Here is a 17,103-nt window from a genome sequence, read left to right as displayed (position 1 = left end):
GGCACGCAACGCGTTCCCGGGCGGGTACAGCTAGTTCATTATAAAAATGACAAAATAACTGTTTTAATACTTCAACCTTCCACCCAAAGAAAACTTCACTGAAGTAAAACATTGATAGTTCATTTAAATTTTGCTTTCTAATTATCAATTATTAGCAGATATATGTGATGTTGCTAGGCTGTCAAATATTCCAAGACATTTTGTTATACGTGTGCAAGTTGAATTGTTATTATTATACAACCACAAGTTCAAAATAAATAAAAATCATTAACATTTTTTTGTTGTAATTATTAAAACAATTTCGAATTCTTAGTGTAAAATTTTGTTGATTATATCATCTAGTAATCATTTGTTAGAGTTGTGTTTATAGGGCTATTTAAGCTTAAACTGGATTCAGCGTAAACTAGGAACCAGTAAGGTTCAGGCGGTTAACCCTTTGGAACAATCAACTAACATGTGTACGAAAATTCAGTCTTGTTCTACAAGATAAGGCTATCTGAAGATATCGGCTTCCTGAAATAAACGCACCCACCATTAGTGTTATTTTTCTCTTTTCTCTTCGTAAAACTCAATCATGTACTGTAAAAAACAAAAAAACAAAACACTTTTTCCTTTCAATACAATCAAACTAAACACCACGAATATTTGAAAATAAAGTTTAAGCATAAGACATTATTCCAAAATCAAACAATGTGAAAAGGATTGATATGCTGTAAGACAAAGTAATCAAACCAAATCAAACATGAGACAATTCATGTGAGAAGAATTTCTATCTGCCGCTTTTATTTACCTCTTTTTTGTTCCCATACAATATTGTCATACAAAAAAGTAGCGGTATCAAATACCTTAATATATTTTACTATCGACGTTACATTTTATTATACATATGCGTTTTCAATACTTATTATCATACAACAGAAGCTAACACATATTAAATTAATAAAAATAGCTATGATTAGGAAATTCTATAAAAATACGGAATTTTTGTTGTTAGATATTTGTGGGTACGCCAGAAAATAATTATGTGTCTGAATTGTGTTTGTAGAGATATTTAAATGTAAACGGGGTGCATCATAGATAAAGGGCTAGCAAGATTCAGGCGGTTAACCCTTTTGGAGCAATCGCCGACTATAAGAACCAAAACTTAGTGAGACGATTAATGTAAGAAAGCGAATTCAGTTTGTCTAGAATGGAACAAACAGAATAATTATATATCTTGAGGATTTCCGGAAATTTGGTTGAACGAAACGATTTGCTTCTAACACCAGTCTCTTTTTGTCGTCGTCTATTTGTCTCCCACTTGTTTCTTTTCAGTCCAAAGACAACCTTGACTAAATAAGTCCCGCCTTCTTCCAATGTAAGAAATCTATTCATTGATCGCTTAATTAGCGTCTTTTTTGTTGTTCATCTGAAGTTTGATTGCAGAACGAAATTGTTGCCAGCCAGAAAATTTACAAAGTGACGTGTGAGTGTCGAGACGCCAAGTATGTATTTTGGTTTATTTATGAACTATCAGTCATGACTGAATAGAAGACGTGAAGGAGATCGGAGATTACATCGACCGAAATGTTGTGAAAATAGCATTCAAGATGAGAACACGTATTATTTTGTGAACTACTGTTCTCAGCTTGAGTAATATTTGCACAATGTTTCGGTCGAGAAACCCCCCGACTTCCTTCAGGTTTATTTTGCCGAACTACGGAACTTTTCGGTGTAACTCGGGAATCTTTGTGTCGAACTTGGGAATCCGTACGGAATTTCGAACGGAACGTTTTATTTAATTCAGTGTTCTTCATTCCTATCTAGTATTTCAAAGAGGGAGTCCGCAAGGACTCGTGCCGCAGTGGATAAAACACTTGTGAAAGTCATCTGTAAAAGTTACATACCTGGATGTTTAAGGTTCAATCTCCAGTGCAAGCGATTGAAAAATACAATTACGAAATTGTTAGGATTTCTACCCAATCATGGCTGACGGGACGAGTGCATGATACTCATGTGGATTAAGTAAAAGGGTTTTATGGCCTGTGAGGGCCACTTCCTAGTTGCGACAACAAATATAAAGTGACCGGGTCACATCCTGGTAACGACACAGTGTATGACTTCGTGGGGTCACACCCGCGAGAGCTGGCCCAGCCTGCCAGAGAGTCTATAGTATCTTGCGTCACGGATATCAAATGTAACGTCAGTCGTGACATCAGAAGTACTGGCCTAGGCAAAGTATGAAGAATCATAGGTCACGAGCACCAAATATGATACCGAAGGGTCACGTGCACCCACAATGATCTCGCGGGGTCACCGGTGACCGAGTCTAAGATGATCTAAAGTTCTCTCAACCTCCGGTTGTTGATTGTTTCTACGGCAAAAATAATCAATCATCCATTTTGTTTTGCTGCCTCTCTATTGTAAAAAGGATCACTCGTTCACACGGTTTGCGTTGCATTTGTGTTTTATAAAAATCGCTGTAAAATACCTCCGCCATTCTAAAATAAAAGGAAAGAAAAAGAATAAAAACAAGTTCTTCTGTTTCGTGATATAAATTTTGTGTAAAACAATTAACAATGGATTTGAAAACAATTTGTACAAAATTTGTTTTGTCTGTCCACAAAAGGAAAAAAATGACTACATCTCTTGACTCGGCGGACAAAGGAAAAAAAAGCGTGTGTCCCCAAAACTATGATTACAGTTTCTCTCTCTCTCTGTTCCTTCGCTTCAATATTTTAGATTAGTCCTTTTCTTTCGCTCATTCGGCTCACACAGCTAATAAGCAGCAGTAATTTTATAATCTTTTAGCGAGGAGGGGAAGTTTCATCTCCATAGTATTCTTCCTCTCGCTCGTTTCGAGCGATGTTTGTACGAAGCAGAATTTCAAGCTGTCCTCTTGATCTTTTTATAATGATTAATTATCTGGCCAGTTTATCTGGCCAGTTTATACCGAGAGTAAGAAGGCAGATGATGCATATGACAGCGTAACGTCACTTCCTGATTAAATTGTAGGTATAGACAGCTTCCTGTATTCAACCACGTGGTCACGCTAATAGGCAAAAAAATATGGCTATCGATTATCAATGGCTACCAATATGTGTTACCGATTGTCCATGTATGTTTTAAAGAGAAAGAACAATTCTCCATTTGGATAATAATTATTATAATTGCACATTGGGAGAATTTTAATCTAACAAAATATAGTAAGTGAACTAGTTTTTGGACCTTTAATTTCTATCGGAGAAAGTCGAATATTTCATTTTTTTTCCTGCACAACAAACAATTTTTATATTTTTCAGTCCGTTCTTTTAATAATAAATAAAACTTTTCACTGAGTATTTCCAAATATAGTTAGTATTTTTCACGGCAGTTTTTAAAATTTTTTTTACGATCGGTGAATTTTTAATATTTAAGCACCGGGCGTTATTTATTTCTTTGAAATATATTTAAAACTTCAAGTTTTTGTTTTTTATAACATTTTAACTGTAAATAATTTACAAGACGGGGTTGTTTTACTAGACACATAGATTCGAAAAAGTTGCCCCAAAAAAAACAAAAACAAATATATAACGAATAAAATATATATCGATAAACATTATATGATTTTCGAAGTGATTACACACAATTTAAAGTGAGTAAAACCACTAAAACCCTTTCTAGTTAGGTAGAAAAGTAACTTATCTTGCTTTTGATAATATTTATTTGTTATATATTTGTTTTTTGATAACTTTTTCGAATCTATGTGTACAGTAATACAAACCCAAAATTTAATTTAACTTGGAAATAATATTTAAGATACACGTACGTACACTGCACAAGCACCCTTATTATTATCATAACATTAATAGTAATAATAATAAAAAACTGGTGTAGATGATATCGACTGGCGCCACTCAAACTAGTTGTGAAGGGTTAGGGAGGATGAAAAGACCGAGGTGAGAGAGTACTAACCAAATCTCCACTGGAAGTGTGCAGTTCAAATCTGGTACCTTGGGGAGACATTTTGTCACCCAAACCCCAGGAAACACCAATGGCCGATGCCAACGAGAAATCAGTGACAACGGCTGTTGCGATAACATGTAATCATCTGTACAAGTGGTCAAAAGGCGGAGAACACTGAAAATCTGGGGAGACTTGTTGTCACTTGGTCTCCAGGAAATACCACAAGTTACTGCCAGTGAGCGATCACTGATGATAGCCTGTGAGACAACTAATACGCTACACATGGGGGAAAAATGGACATAGAAGAACAGAAAACCAAAACTTTAAATATAATTTCTGTATTTAAAGTAATAGTTATTTAAATATTTCAACATATAATCTTGTGGTTAAAATCCAGCTTCCCAATAAGGGGCACTCTGAATAGGAACAAAAATAAAAATTGTCTCAGTCATGAAATATTTCTCCTCCACCGACCGAGGACAGAAAAGGTAAAGTGTAGCATCAAACAGATACTACACTGTGATCTTGTTCCAAAGACCAAAAAATATTTTTTTTAATGTTTTTTTGTTTGTTCCCTAAATTCATAATTCAGTTTTATCAGTATTAAATTGTATATCGCTTTTAAATTACTTAATTTTACAGAGGTAATATTTATATTTTATATTGAATAAAGTTCAGTTCAGTATTAATCGAACTGCGTTCCTTTTTCTTTTTAAAAATGTTTGATCGCTCTTTTTCAAATGGCCCTCATATAGTACTGACAGTGACAAATCTTACCTACATTGCTTGCAGACATTTTTCAGTTAACAGGCCTTCTTCTTACTCTCGGTGGCCGTGGTTTATCGCCTTGGTCATTTTCCCCGGCTATTTCTTTAGTGCCCTGATCTTCTTGTTTCTCTTCGGGGAACTTTGTTTTCAGAATTATTGATTTGGGCTATAGCTTCGATTCTTAGATAAGGCGAAATATCTGGTCGGTCTGACCATCTGCAGCTCTGTTCTTACTTTTCTCAACTTTTTTCAAAACCTTACCGGACTCTCGCAAACTAAAAATCGATACTTGATTCATGCGCATGAAGCATTCCATACGTTCCTATGGCATTATTTCCAAGTTAAAACCAGAATTTTATTGCAGATTGTTCTTCTAAAATACCCTCAGGTCCAGATTGCATTTTTAAAATTTACCAGCTGTGATAATCAGGCTTTAGTAGGATGTATTCCAATTCTAGCTGTAGCTGTTCATTTGAACCTGAAATCATAAAAACTGGTCAGTCATCTCATAAGATGTATAACAATAACATACTGAATTTTCAAGAGTATACAAAAATTTTAAATGCCTATACAAAAAAAGTCTGGAAACTTACTGAAAGCACCTCGTATATGCAAATTTTGTTGTAGATACTTTTTGTCCTAAAATGAAGTTCCCAAATAACTAATATTAATCTTTAAATTAATATTTGTTATTATTGTGGTAAGATCGGGTTCTTGTTCGAATACACCTTCTGACATGCATCAGTAGTACTTCCCTAAATTTATGATCTGTTTTCGGAAATAAATAATGATGGTATACATGTATATATAGCTCGTAGTCGTAGTTACTGCCTATTGTTAAGATACATGTTGGAAAACAGGAAACGTTTTAGACAAGGTGACACGAAGAGGTCAATGGATTGACAAGGTGACACGAAGAGGTCAATGGATTGACCCTTTTTTATGATGAGCAAAACGGTAAGTAATTAGGCAATGCGCTTGAACAATAAGTAATTCTCTCTTCCCGTATTTTTTACCTTCCAGTTGCGAGACAAACATTCGACAATAAGTATTTTGTTCTTCTAAGAAAGTGTTTTTAATTTAATTTAATAATTATATTATCCCATTAAATAAAAAACACTTTAGGAAAACATGGCAGATACCTTATGACTGCAGCTAAAGAAATTTACCTCAGACTCTAGAGGAAGATGACGCAACACGCACACAAAACAGCGACGGTCAACAATGAAGACATACTTTCCAGATGATTGAAATGATAATTCTTAAATGACTTTAAAAAACTAAATTATTGCAGAGCATTATCTTGACGATGCCATCATGTTTCTTTCATACTTGGTTGCATTACTAACATGGACGTGTGCAGCATTGTTTGAATTAAGAAAGAAACGGATTTTCTGCTCTAACATAATGTTATATTACAATGAAAATAGTTGTTGTATCACAATCGTTGGTTGAGCTATTGTAAATAAATGAGCGCATAGGAGCAAGAAGGACAAACGTTTATTTCGGATAGGTAAGTGAGGTCGGTATTATCCTCTGTTGATTGTCAAGATGTGCCAATGTCCGCTGCGTCAAGACATATAGTTAGTTTAATGTTGGACCTGTTGATCATACTGTTGATCGCTGGCGATAAAGGCGGCGGCTTTGCTGCTTAACTGTTGAGAAAATGGTGACGACGATGGCGCCTGCGCTGCTGATTGTTGAAAAGATGGTGATGGTGACAACGGCACTGCTGCTGATATTGGCAATTATGACCGCGCTCTTCGATGCCGAGACATACACTGTTGTTGCTGCTGTCGGTACCGGGTTGAATTTATACTTCGCGCATGGGCGTAGTTTAAGACACGATATCCTTGGGCGGTAGGAAGTTTTTTTTTTCTTTTTCTTTTTTTAAATCCCAGTTTGTGTTAATTTCTGTGTCTTGACTCACGGTGAAGAGTTATCTGTTTAGGAGGTACGTTCACGTGAACGTTTCGGATTAATACTAATAAATTTGTTGCTATATTCGAGTAAAATGCTTGACTTAATTATTCGCATCAATACATGTTCTGAGAGACCATGCACTGTGATGTTCACACTTAAGATTTGATTGTTTTCAGGCGGAATAGATCTTTCAAGAATTTTTCTTTCTAAAGTAAATTGTGAATTGTACTGTTAACGTGGACACTATAAAGTACAGTCTTGTGTTAAATGTGGCCGATTGGTTTATGTCAATAAACAGAGCTCGTCTCCAGTGCCGTTATTGCTGTCACTATCGATGCTCCTGCTAATTCTGTATTTTGTTGGTACTGCTAATTATGTTTTGCGCATGTAAATCTGGAATTATATGCAATATAACATTCTTGATATATGTACATTAATACACTTTGTTATTATAATACATGCATTCAGTTGCAACTTATTTGAATCATATATGCACTTTTAACTCTTACATGTATTAATACATAGAGTGGACTTGTCATCTAATGATTGCACTAATGGCAGTGCTCGGAGTTTGTGACCTTGTGTCAGACTGATGCAGATGCAATTTCTGTAATTGTTATGGTGTGATGTAGATCTACCCTATTTCCGGAATAGATAATCTCTACCAGGCAAACGTGGATTCCATGAACAAAGCTTCTTTCCTAGAACTGTCCGCCTATGGACCTCTATTCTGCTGGCCTGCTTTCCAGCTGACTACAATCAGGTTGTCATCAGGTCCAAGGTAAACAGGTTCTTGTTGAGCCGACCCCCTAAGTAATACAATCATACCAAATTTCCACTACTAAGGATTACTACGCCATTGTCCCAATGACTACTGTACACCTATTAACCCTTCGAGAGGTCTCCGGGCTTTTATAAGTGGTTACTCTTTTATTTAAAAAAAAGACACTATAGAGTTACGAAATCTTGTTGTGGCGGAATTGGTGGCAGAGTTCTATTAAAGTTCTTTTTATCATAAACGTTGAACCATTAAAGATTTGTTTTGTTTCGTTTTGTTTTACAGCATATCAACCCTTTCGGGTTATTTAATGCCGAATCCAGTAATTTAGGAAAATGGTTTCATGCTTAAAATTTTTCATATCTTCAAATATTTATTCCTGTTGTTTGGTTGTTTCATTCTGAGGCATATCAACCCTTTTTGAGGTTTAGCAGTTTTAGTAAATATTTTTATGCATCAAGTTCTTTATATCTTCAAGTATTTATTCATGATGTTTGGTTTGGTTGTTTTGTAGAACAAAATTGTTGTTTGTTTTTGGCATTGCGTGGTTGACTTTTGAAAAGAGAAAAACAAAAATAAAATAAAAGCATCAATGTTTGGTGCATTTAAAGTCAGGAAGCCGGTATCTTTAGACAGGTTTTTTTTTTTATCAGACGCAGACTTTCTATATCTTCTTCTCTTTCTGCCTATCTGTCTGTCTCTTTCTATTTTTCACCCTTTTTCTTTATATATACATGCGCATGTAAGCATATGCGTATGTGTGTGTGTGTGTGTGTGTGTTATTGTACAATATACCAAGCACGAATATTCTTTTTGTTTATATTCCTACAGGTTAATTTAATTAAATTAATGTTTTTTTCCATTACGCAACAGTGCCAAATCAAAATGCCTGATAAGATCCTATGGACTTCATTTAATTTATTTATTTTTATCATACGTTCTTTTAAAATAGGTTAAGTTAAATTTTATTGAAAATCTTATCTCTTGAATTAAACGTTGATCGAGTGTATGGTTAAAAAGAATAACCGACTTATCAACTTATTTAGATCTACTTAATGCCGGATGTATTGATTTTAATAATTTATTTTACCTTCAAACATTTATTCATGAAATATTCTGTTATCATTAACTTAGTTTGGAAGTCATATTACTGGTCACAGTTTCATTCTATTCTCAGGGTAGATTCTACTATATGCATACATGGTACCATAACAAAGGTAAATACTTCAGGCCATATTGTTTTGTAAGATCTCTTATACACTGCTTATCTGTGCCTAAAACGTTTGTCCTTCAGTATAATTTCTTTAAAATCAAGGGGTCTCTTCCAAAGGATAACACATGATCTCTATATGAGATACACATATATTCGAGGGTTCTATTAAAGTTATTTTTTTCTTGAACGTTGAATTATTAAAATTTTGTTTCGTTTCGTTTTATTTTACAGCATATCAAACCTTTCGGGTTATTAAATGCCGAATCCAATAATTTAGGAAAAACGGTTTTATGCTTTTAAATTCTTTATATTTTCAAATATTTATTGATGCAGTTTGGTTGTTTCGTTCTGAGGCATATCAACCCTTTTTGAGGTTCAGCAGTTTTAGTAAATATTTTTTTATGCTTTAAGTTCTTTTATATCGTCAAGTATTTATTCATGAAGTTTGGTTTGGTTGTTTTGTAGAACAAAATTGTTGTTTGTTTTTGGCATTGCATGGTTGAGTTTTAAAAAGAGAAAAACAAAAACAAAACATTGACATCAATAGTAGTGCATTACAGGACAGGAAGCCGCTTTCTTCAGACAACCTTATCTGATAGCACCAGGAGAAAGTAAAGACGTGAAGAACATTAATTTTCTAATTGTTTCAATTGTTTGTTTCTCTCGTTGCTTCATTTTACTTTAGTTGAAGTTCTCAGAAATCAAGCGGATCCTTCCTAGGGGGCTAACACTTGATTTCTACTTGAAATACATAGATATTCGAAGATTACCTTAAATTTCTCTTTAACTCCTCAAACACTGAATGAGTAAAGAAGTTAGGAATATGATTTTGCTCTCTCTATTGACCATTTAAATAAGTTATAGGATACTTTTCTTGTGAGCTCTTGGTCTTACTAAATTGTCTGGTGGAGTATCCAGCTACGTGCTGTTACTTGAGGAAACGTCACTTGGAGAAGGTGCACCATTCCTCATAAACAAGTGAAGCATGCATGGTCCCCCGTGAATCCACAGTAAACGAGGCATAAAAAATGACTAAGTTTAGCATTTGTCCTTCCCTCATTAAGCCAAAAAGTCCGCAGAGGACGTCAAATTATCGTGAAAATGAGAAAACGTTGCAGTTTTAGGCCTTAACATATGTAAAGTTTAGTTCTGCACCATGAAAAAAAAAAGAAATGACTAAGTTCATCATTTGCCCTCCCCCCATTTAGCCCCCAAAGTCCACAAGGCCTTAACATATTTAAATTTGAGTTCAGCACCATGCAAAACTGTTAAATAGACATACACAGAACATTTTGGACGAATATGGAAAATACTGTCCAACATGGAGTGTTTTTATTAGCCCTGAGGCAGACCCAAGAGTTATCGCGAAGTATAGACAAACAAAATTATATAGAAATGAGTTAGTTACAACTTTTCAGAAAGTTTTATAAAACTCCAAGGCATCATTTTTTTTAAAAAGCACAAAAGTATCAATTTTAGCAATTTTTACCCAAAAGGCACCCTAGGGGTGCATCCGGAGTTTTTCCGGAAAATATGTTGAGTTACTTTTTTTTTTTACTCCTATCATGTTTAATATTTGTGCAACATTTCCAAAAATTCCAAGGCGTAGTTATTGAGAAAAGTGCGGACAGACGAACGGACGAACGGACGAACGAACAAAGGTGAATTTACAGGTCTACTCTCCTTTTGTCGGGGGACCAAAAAAACTAATATGGGTTAGCAATATCGAGGAAATTTGTTTTTGGGCCGTGAATACTATATGATTTTGAATATTTAGTTTATTTGTAGAAAAAAAATATCCTCATGTCAAGTTTTCCTGATGAACCCCTATACAGAGAGACCTTAGACACTCGAGGATATTATCTGGTAAGCATTCAACTTCCCTCAAGTAGGCATTCAATGTGTGTTCTTTTATGTGCACGTATGTCTAAATCGATATCCAGTTGCTTTAATACGCAGAAAGTATATCTTGTTATTGTAAGGTCAATGTCCAACGGATTTCTTTTACCTTTTTGAAGATGTGGACAACTGCCCTGTTTTTTTTTCTTTCGACAATGTTTCCTTTTGGAACCGGGATGTTTACGTTTGCTTTCTGTTCGAAATCGATTCTCCCAAACAGAAATGTCACTAATGGTTCAGCAAAGTGCACGGGATTTATCGATTTAGAAATTTCTTTTATACGTGTACATGTGTCTGTGTGTGTACGCGCGTGTGTGAATCGATCTCCAGTTCTATAGATATTTGATCGAAACAACTAATCGTAATGAAGCCTCACTAATAATTTGTATTGAAATTTATATTATGTAAAATTTACATTATTTAAGAATTTACATTATGTAAAATCTAGATCATGTAAGAATTTATACCATCTAAAGATTTGCACTATGTAAGAATTTACAGTACGCAAAAGTTGTATTATGTAAGGATTTAGATAATGTAAGAATTGACACAATATAAGAATTTATATTATATAAAACTTTACTGTGTGTAAACATTACATTATGTAAGAATTTATATTATGCCAGAATTTACATTATATAAGAATAATTATTATGCAAGGATTTACATTATGCAGAATTATATTATGCCAGGATTTACATTATGTAAAAATTTGCATTTAGAGCGTTTATGTCAGAATTTACAGTATGTAAAACTCTGCATTATGTAAGAATTTATATAATGCTATAATTAACATTTGCTAAGACTTTGCATTATGTAAGAACTTACATAATGTAAAAATTTACATTATGTGAGAGTTTTGAACAGGGGTTGAGTTTCGCATATAAATCTAGCGTAAAATTATCACAAATTTTCTGGCCAGATGTAACAGTTTTAGTTAAATCGTAAATATAACTATGTTCTGGTTTTCCTTTGGTGAAAAAAACTCTTCATTATGCAAAACCACCTTTAACAGAAGCATATAGTTTATCTCCTTAAAAATATTTTGGTTATATGCGCTTAAAATGCGATCCGGTTGAATAATGAACCGGACATGTAGTTTCGTTATGTCTTATATGATTAGTTTGTTATTTGTTAAAAGTTTCTACTTTTATACGCTTTAGGAAGATTTTTTTTAGAGTTGTTTATGTTTCTAATATTGTATAAGTGTTTTGGGAAATTATTATGTTGTTTGTGGTACTCCAAATTATGAAGTTAGTCATGAGGTCTATTGGTTTTGCGTTTTAACGCTTTCAAATTTGTAGGATTCTTTTTGTATTCAGGTGTTTATGATATAAAATATTCCAAGCACGCACTTGTTAAGATACGTTGAACTATTTAAAACATTCTAAAAAAGACGTTCCACTATATACGAAATAGAACAATAAAACAAGAAACAGCCAAGCCGTGTCTGAGTAAAACCCGGTCATTGGCTAATGAAAACACAAATATGTACTGCTGCTATAGATAGTTGTATTATCTACATAGAAGCCAATGAATGATGACAGCATCTTATTTGAAATATCATTAATGAAGATCAGAAAGATGGTTGGGCTCAAATAGATCCTTGGGGCATACCGACACTGATACTATGTGCATCAGACTGTGTCTCGTGAACAACTATATTTATAGACTTATATAGAAAGGATTTGGTGGTTAATGGTACATTTTTAGGTATTCTATACCCAACAGGTTTGTGAAGACAATATTTATACCAGATTCTTTCTAAGACCTTTAATATATCATTAGCTATTGCCTCAGCAACAAAGTCCCATCTATAGATTTTCTGATCCTGTACGATAACACAGTCAGAATATAAGCATCTTGCAGAACAAAATCCGTATTGCTTGTCACTATGTAAATTATTTTTGTTGATAGCTTGATTCATTACAGATTCAAGCAACTTACTCATGACGCACAGTACTGTTGCAGGGGACAGATCTCAAATTTTTAAATACTGAACAGACCAACGAAGTTTTCCAAAATAATAGGAATCATTTCCCATTTAAGCAACGATTGAACATATAAGCATAAGAACGATAAGAGGTATCCCGGATGCTATTTCTTGGATACTATGACTGAAATGTTGTCAGGACCAATTGTCTTGTTGGCTTAAAGATTTTTTTACAAGTTTGACAACATACCGGACGGTTATTTTGACATCATTTAGAGTTTTACGGTCATAGTATTGGATTATGGGATATATAGACTGATTTCAAAGAATGAAATTTACTGCAAAGTTCGAAAAGTTTTGTTTTATCAGATGCTCAGAAGATCACTTCCGATCCATTAGTTATTGTTGCATATGTTAAAAACAATGTTATTTTCCAATATCTCATGAAGTCAAGTGATCGGCTACTCTAGATTGAACAATTTGAGCATAGGACACTGGCGTTTTCTACAAACCTTTCAAAATGATTTTGGGCATCTTTAAAGGAGGCGTTGACTTCATGGCATGTATTTCGTGACATAATCCGCTACATGTTTAAGAGCCAAATACATTTAAAAATGGAGTACTACTGCTACATCTGGGAAGACCAGCCTGGAATACCCTATTTTGTCTTGGCAGAGTTCAAAATTGGCTTCAAAACCTTGTAGGTGATGCTTTTTCTCATCCCTTCAACATCTTTCTCACAGAAGAGACGTCGCGAGCCTGTCTCTGCTCTATCGTTATTTTCATAGAAAGTCCTCGTCTGACTTGCATTCAATGGTTCTCCTGCCAAACTTTCACAAAAATCACTCGTCAACCTACGACCGCTGCCAACTAGTTCCTCCATTCTCTATCAGTTCCCAAATCTAAACACAAATTCCATGAACAATGCTTCTTTCCCAAAACTACCCGCCTGTGAAATTCTGTTCCCAACTGATTACGACATGGTCGTCTTCAATTCAATGTAAACGAATTTTTGCTATCCCATCAACTTATATAGTCCAATTCTGTCCAATTCCCATACACATCTATAACTGAGCTCTTGTCACACCGATCACCTTTACCTCATTACTCCTTATCCTTAAGTGGTCCCCGCCTTTGATTAGTGATGATTCCTCTGTACAAAAGCCATTGGAATAGTGATTTCTGTGGGCAATAATGTGGACATATTCAGAAGTATACAATAGCTGAAGACTTGATCTCTTTTGGAATATTTTGGAGGGTATAAAACTCTTAATACCAACGATTAACAACTCAGGGATAGCGGATGTGATTTCAAAACACATTCTCTTTTTTAAATTGATTTAAAACAGGTTTTAGATATCAATAATTATCAGCTATCTCAATTAGTGTTGGGACGATTAATAGGAATCGGAAAACTCGGAACTTTTTGGGATATCGGAATCGGAAAATTTATAGTCTAATTTCCGATTCCAAACCGATTCTTTAAAAATTTTTAAATAAAAAATGGAACAAGCAGAAATTGTTATTTTTTTATTATTAAAAGTTGTTCCTTTACAACATAAGACTGAGAAGGGCCACAGAATGAGTTATTAATCTCATTTAAAGATTTAACACTGACTAGCAGAGTTTAATTTATTTTTTTATTGGTCCTTAATAAATTCCCTGTTGCCTTTATAATCGTTTAGAATCTATTCGCTAAAATGTCTATGTGCCCTCATCTGAGGGAGTTCATATGATTATTAACAAATTTTAAATGCTCGGGGGTGAGGGTTCAATTTTGTTGGCGCCAGCTGTACATTGAAATAATTAAAGTTTTATGGCACCTTTTTAGACACAAGGAAATCCTCAGACGCTCAAAACCTAATTTAATTTGTTTTTATTAGTTTTTATTGTAATCAAAGTAAATATTCTAGAGGTCCCTTGCTTATTCAATATCACAGATTTAAAAAAATCTTTTCGCACCTATTTGATAAATTGCCATATGGCGTCTACTAGAGACTTGTGACTTTAATATTAAAGATTTTACATGCTCTGAATTTTTTTTCTGGTGCTGGTTTTGTATGATCCCTACATCCTTTGAAATATTTTAGGTTTCCTTATATTTTGTTTGGTTTTGGCACAAGTGAAAATATAGATGAAAATCTCATAAGTTTATCAAAACTTTGGAAGAGCAAACATTGAGAAGTTTGTTAACTTAAAAAAAGACTTTCATTTACATTTAAAATACTCTAAATATGAGATTCTACTTCTTTAGCCGATTATGTGTGAGCAAACTGAAACGTTATTTTAGAATTTAGAATGGGGATTTGGTTGTGCATATAAATATAATGTAAACTGGTCCCATTTCGGTACATTATAACTGTTTAGCAGTTAAGTAATTTTTACCACTAATTATAAGGCGGAACATCAAAATCATGAAATCACATGTAATTGCTATATTTTTCGTATTGCTACCAGTACATAGGGTTAGTAGTCGGAAAGGTGCGTAGTTAGAGTTAGGGTTAGGGTTTTATGACTTTTAACAATACTATTGTGACAGGCCTCCCATCTCAGGTCAGCAACTGACCTCTAACCTCATCGGAAACTGTGGCTCGTGATCGTTTTCTTCTGGGAGATCTTCACAAAAAATGCTCAGCGTCTCAGCTGTGTTGATTTCTTCTTAAAAGCAAAAATAAAGCCTTGCATGCGCGCCAGAAAAGAAAGACAGTTAGATTTTTTAATTACGAAAAGTTATTTCACAAAAGTTACAGGATTTTTACATATGTACATTGTTCAGTTCACCAAAAACATGAAAGTTCTCAAAGTGTCTTGTTCTTCGTCCACTAGATGGCGGTCAGGATAGATGGAGGGGGTATCGGGCGTTCTGGGAGCGGGTGTCTTTCTCGAGAATTGGCTTCAATCTGTCTAATTCAGCCCGGGTATGCGTTTTTATACTAAGGTCATGGGTTGGGGTCTGGCGATCTGCTGAATCAATCAAAGCCAGCCACGTATCTGGGGAAACCCCAGATACATTTGCGTGTATGCACTTCCACAAATCATCCATAGTTTCGAAAATATGGGATCAAGAATGAAATCCTTTCACACGACCCCAAGGGGTTAAAACCTATCAGTTTTCTCTACTCAGAACCCCAGAACATCTGAGCCAGGTTCTCAGGCCAACAAGTACAAATCTCATTTCTACATTATTCTGACGTTTCCTGTCATTGGGTTTTTTAAACAATAAAATTTATGTCTGTTTTTCTTCAAGTACAATACTCATCCCTTATGGTAGGTGATCTGCCGCTGTCCGGGATTCAATTAACGTTCAACAAACAATCTCAGCATATTTACCGGCCTCCCTCAGGGTTTAGGGGGATCTCGATCTCATCAATGGGGAGCAACATCTCTCCCTCAAATGGTCCCGTTACACTATATATTAATACGATAGCGTGTGTGTTATATATTTTGCGTATCACGATTACTTCCGAGTGACTATTGTTTAATTATGGATTCCCATTTCTTATAATAAATAATCTTACTAGGAATTCTTTATAAGTTTTGGTTTTGGTTTCGATTATAGCTGATGACACTTAAGTCATTTATTTTCTTTAAATAATTTTACCAAGAATTTTTCATAAGTTTTGGTTTCGGTTTCGATTATAGCTGATGGAACTCCAGTGATATATTTTTTAAAGAAATAATTTTATCAAGAATTTTCATAAATTTTGGTTTCGGCTTCGAGTTTAGCTGAAGGAACTGAAGCTGATGCACCAAAGTTATATGGATATATATATTTTTTTTATTTTTGAAACCGCAACTTTATAATATATAAAAATTGATAGAACATTAACTCTATAATAATATATACGAAATCTGCAAGAATTAAAATATCATATTTAAGCGTACTTACTTTACGCCCTGGCTCCGCTGGACGTCCTTGCTAGCTTAGATAAATACTTTCGCAGTTTTAACAAGTTAGAATAATATCAAAGCATCTTTATTTACGCCATGAATACCAACATCAATATATTACATATGAATGAGTTCCCTGTGGAATTTCCACAGGTCCCGCTAGTTGTTATTATTTGTATCTCGTTTTTGTTTTATTTTTTTACAGCAAAGCAAATCAATTTAATAACCCACCAAATTTATATAATTAAAATAAAATTTTAACATTTATAGAAGGAAAGCACATAATAGTTAACAAAGTCCAACACCCTATCCATGTTAAAAATTGGTTTTACAAATAGTAACATTATCATTTAGAAATTCGTTCGTTGTTAATATTTTGTTCTTACATCGTTTTTTCATTTTACCTACCAATTGTCGACTATTTTCAACTGTTTGTGAAAACTTTCAAGTTGCATGTTGTATACTAACGACGAACTGATACATTTTGGCTTTGTTTAAAATCAAAATAAACCTTTTGTTGTCTTTCAATTTGCAATACATTACAATGAAAATATTTGAGAAAAAATATACCCGGAAATTACCCGGGGATTTATGTAAAAATTTGAAATTTTACGAAAAAACAAAAAAAAACAAACAAACAAAAACAAATATCTAATTAAATATTTATAAATAAATTAAATATTAAAAGAATCGGAATCGGGAATCGAATCGAAATCGGAAATTTAGAACGGAGTTTGTAATTGGATTGGAATCGGGAAAAATTTTGGAATCGTT

Source organism: Euprymna scolopes, chromosome 13, assembly GCF_053919585.1.
Source record: "Euprymna scolopes isolate OS-2025 chromosome 13, ASM5391958v1, whole genome shotgun sequence".
NCBI lineage: Eukaryota > Metazoa > Mollusca > Cephalopoda > Sepiida > Sepiolidae > Euprymna > Euprymna scolopes.
This window is presented reverse-complemented; position numbering follows the sequence as displayed.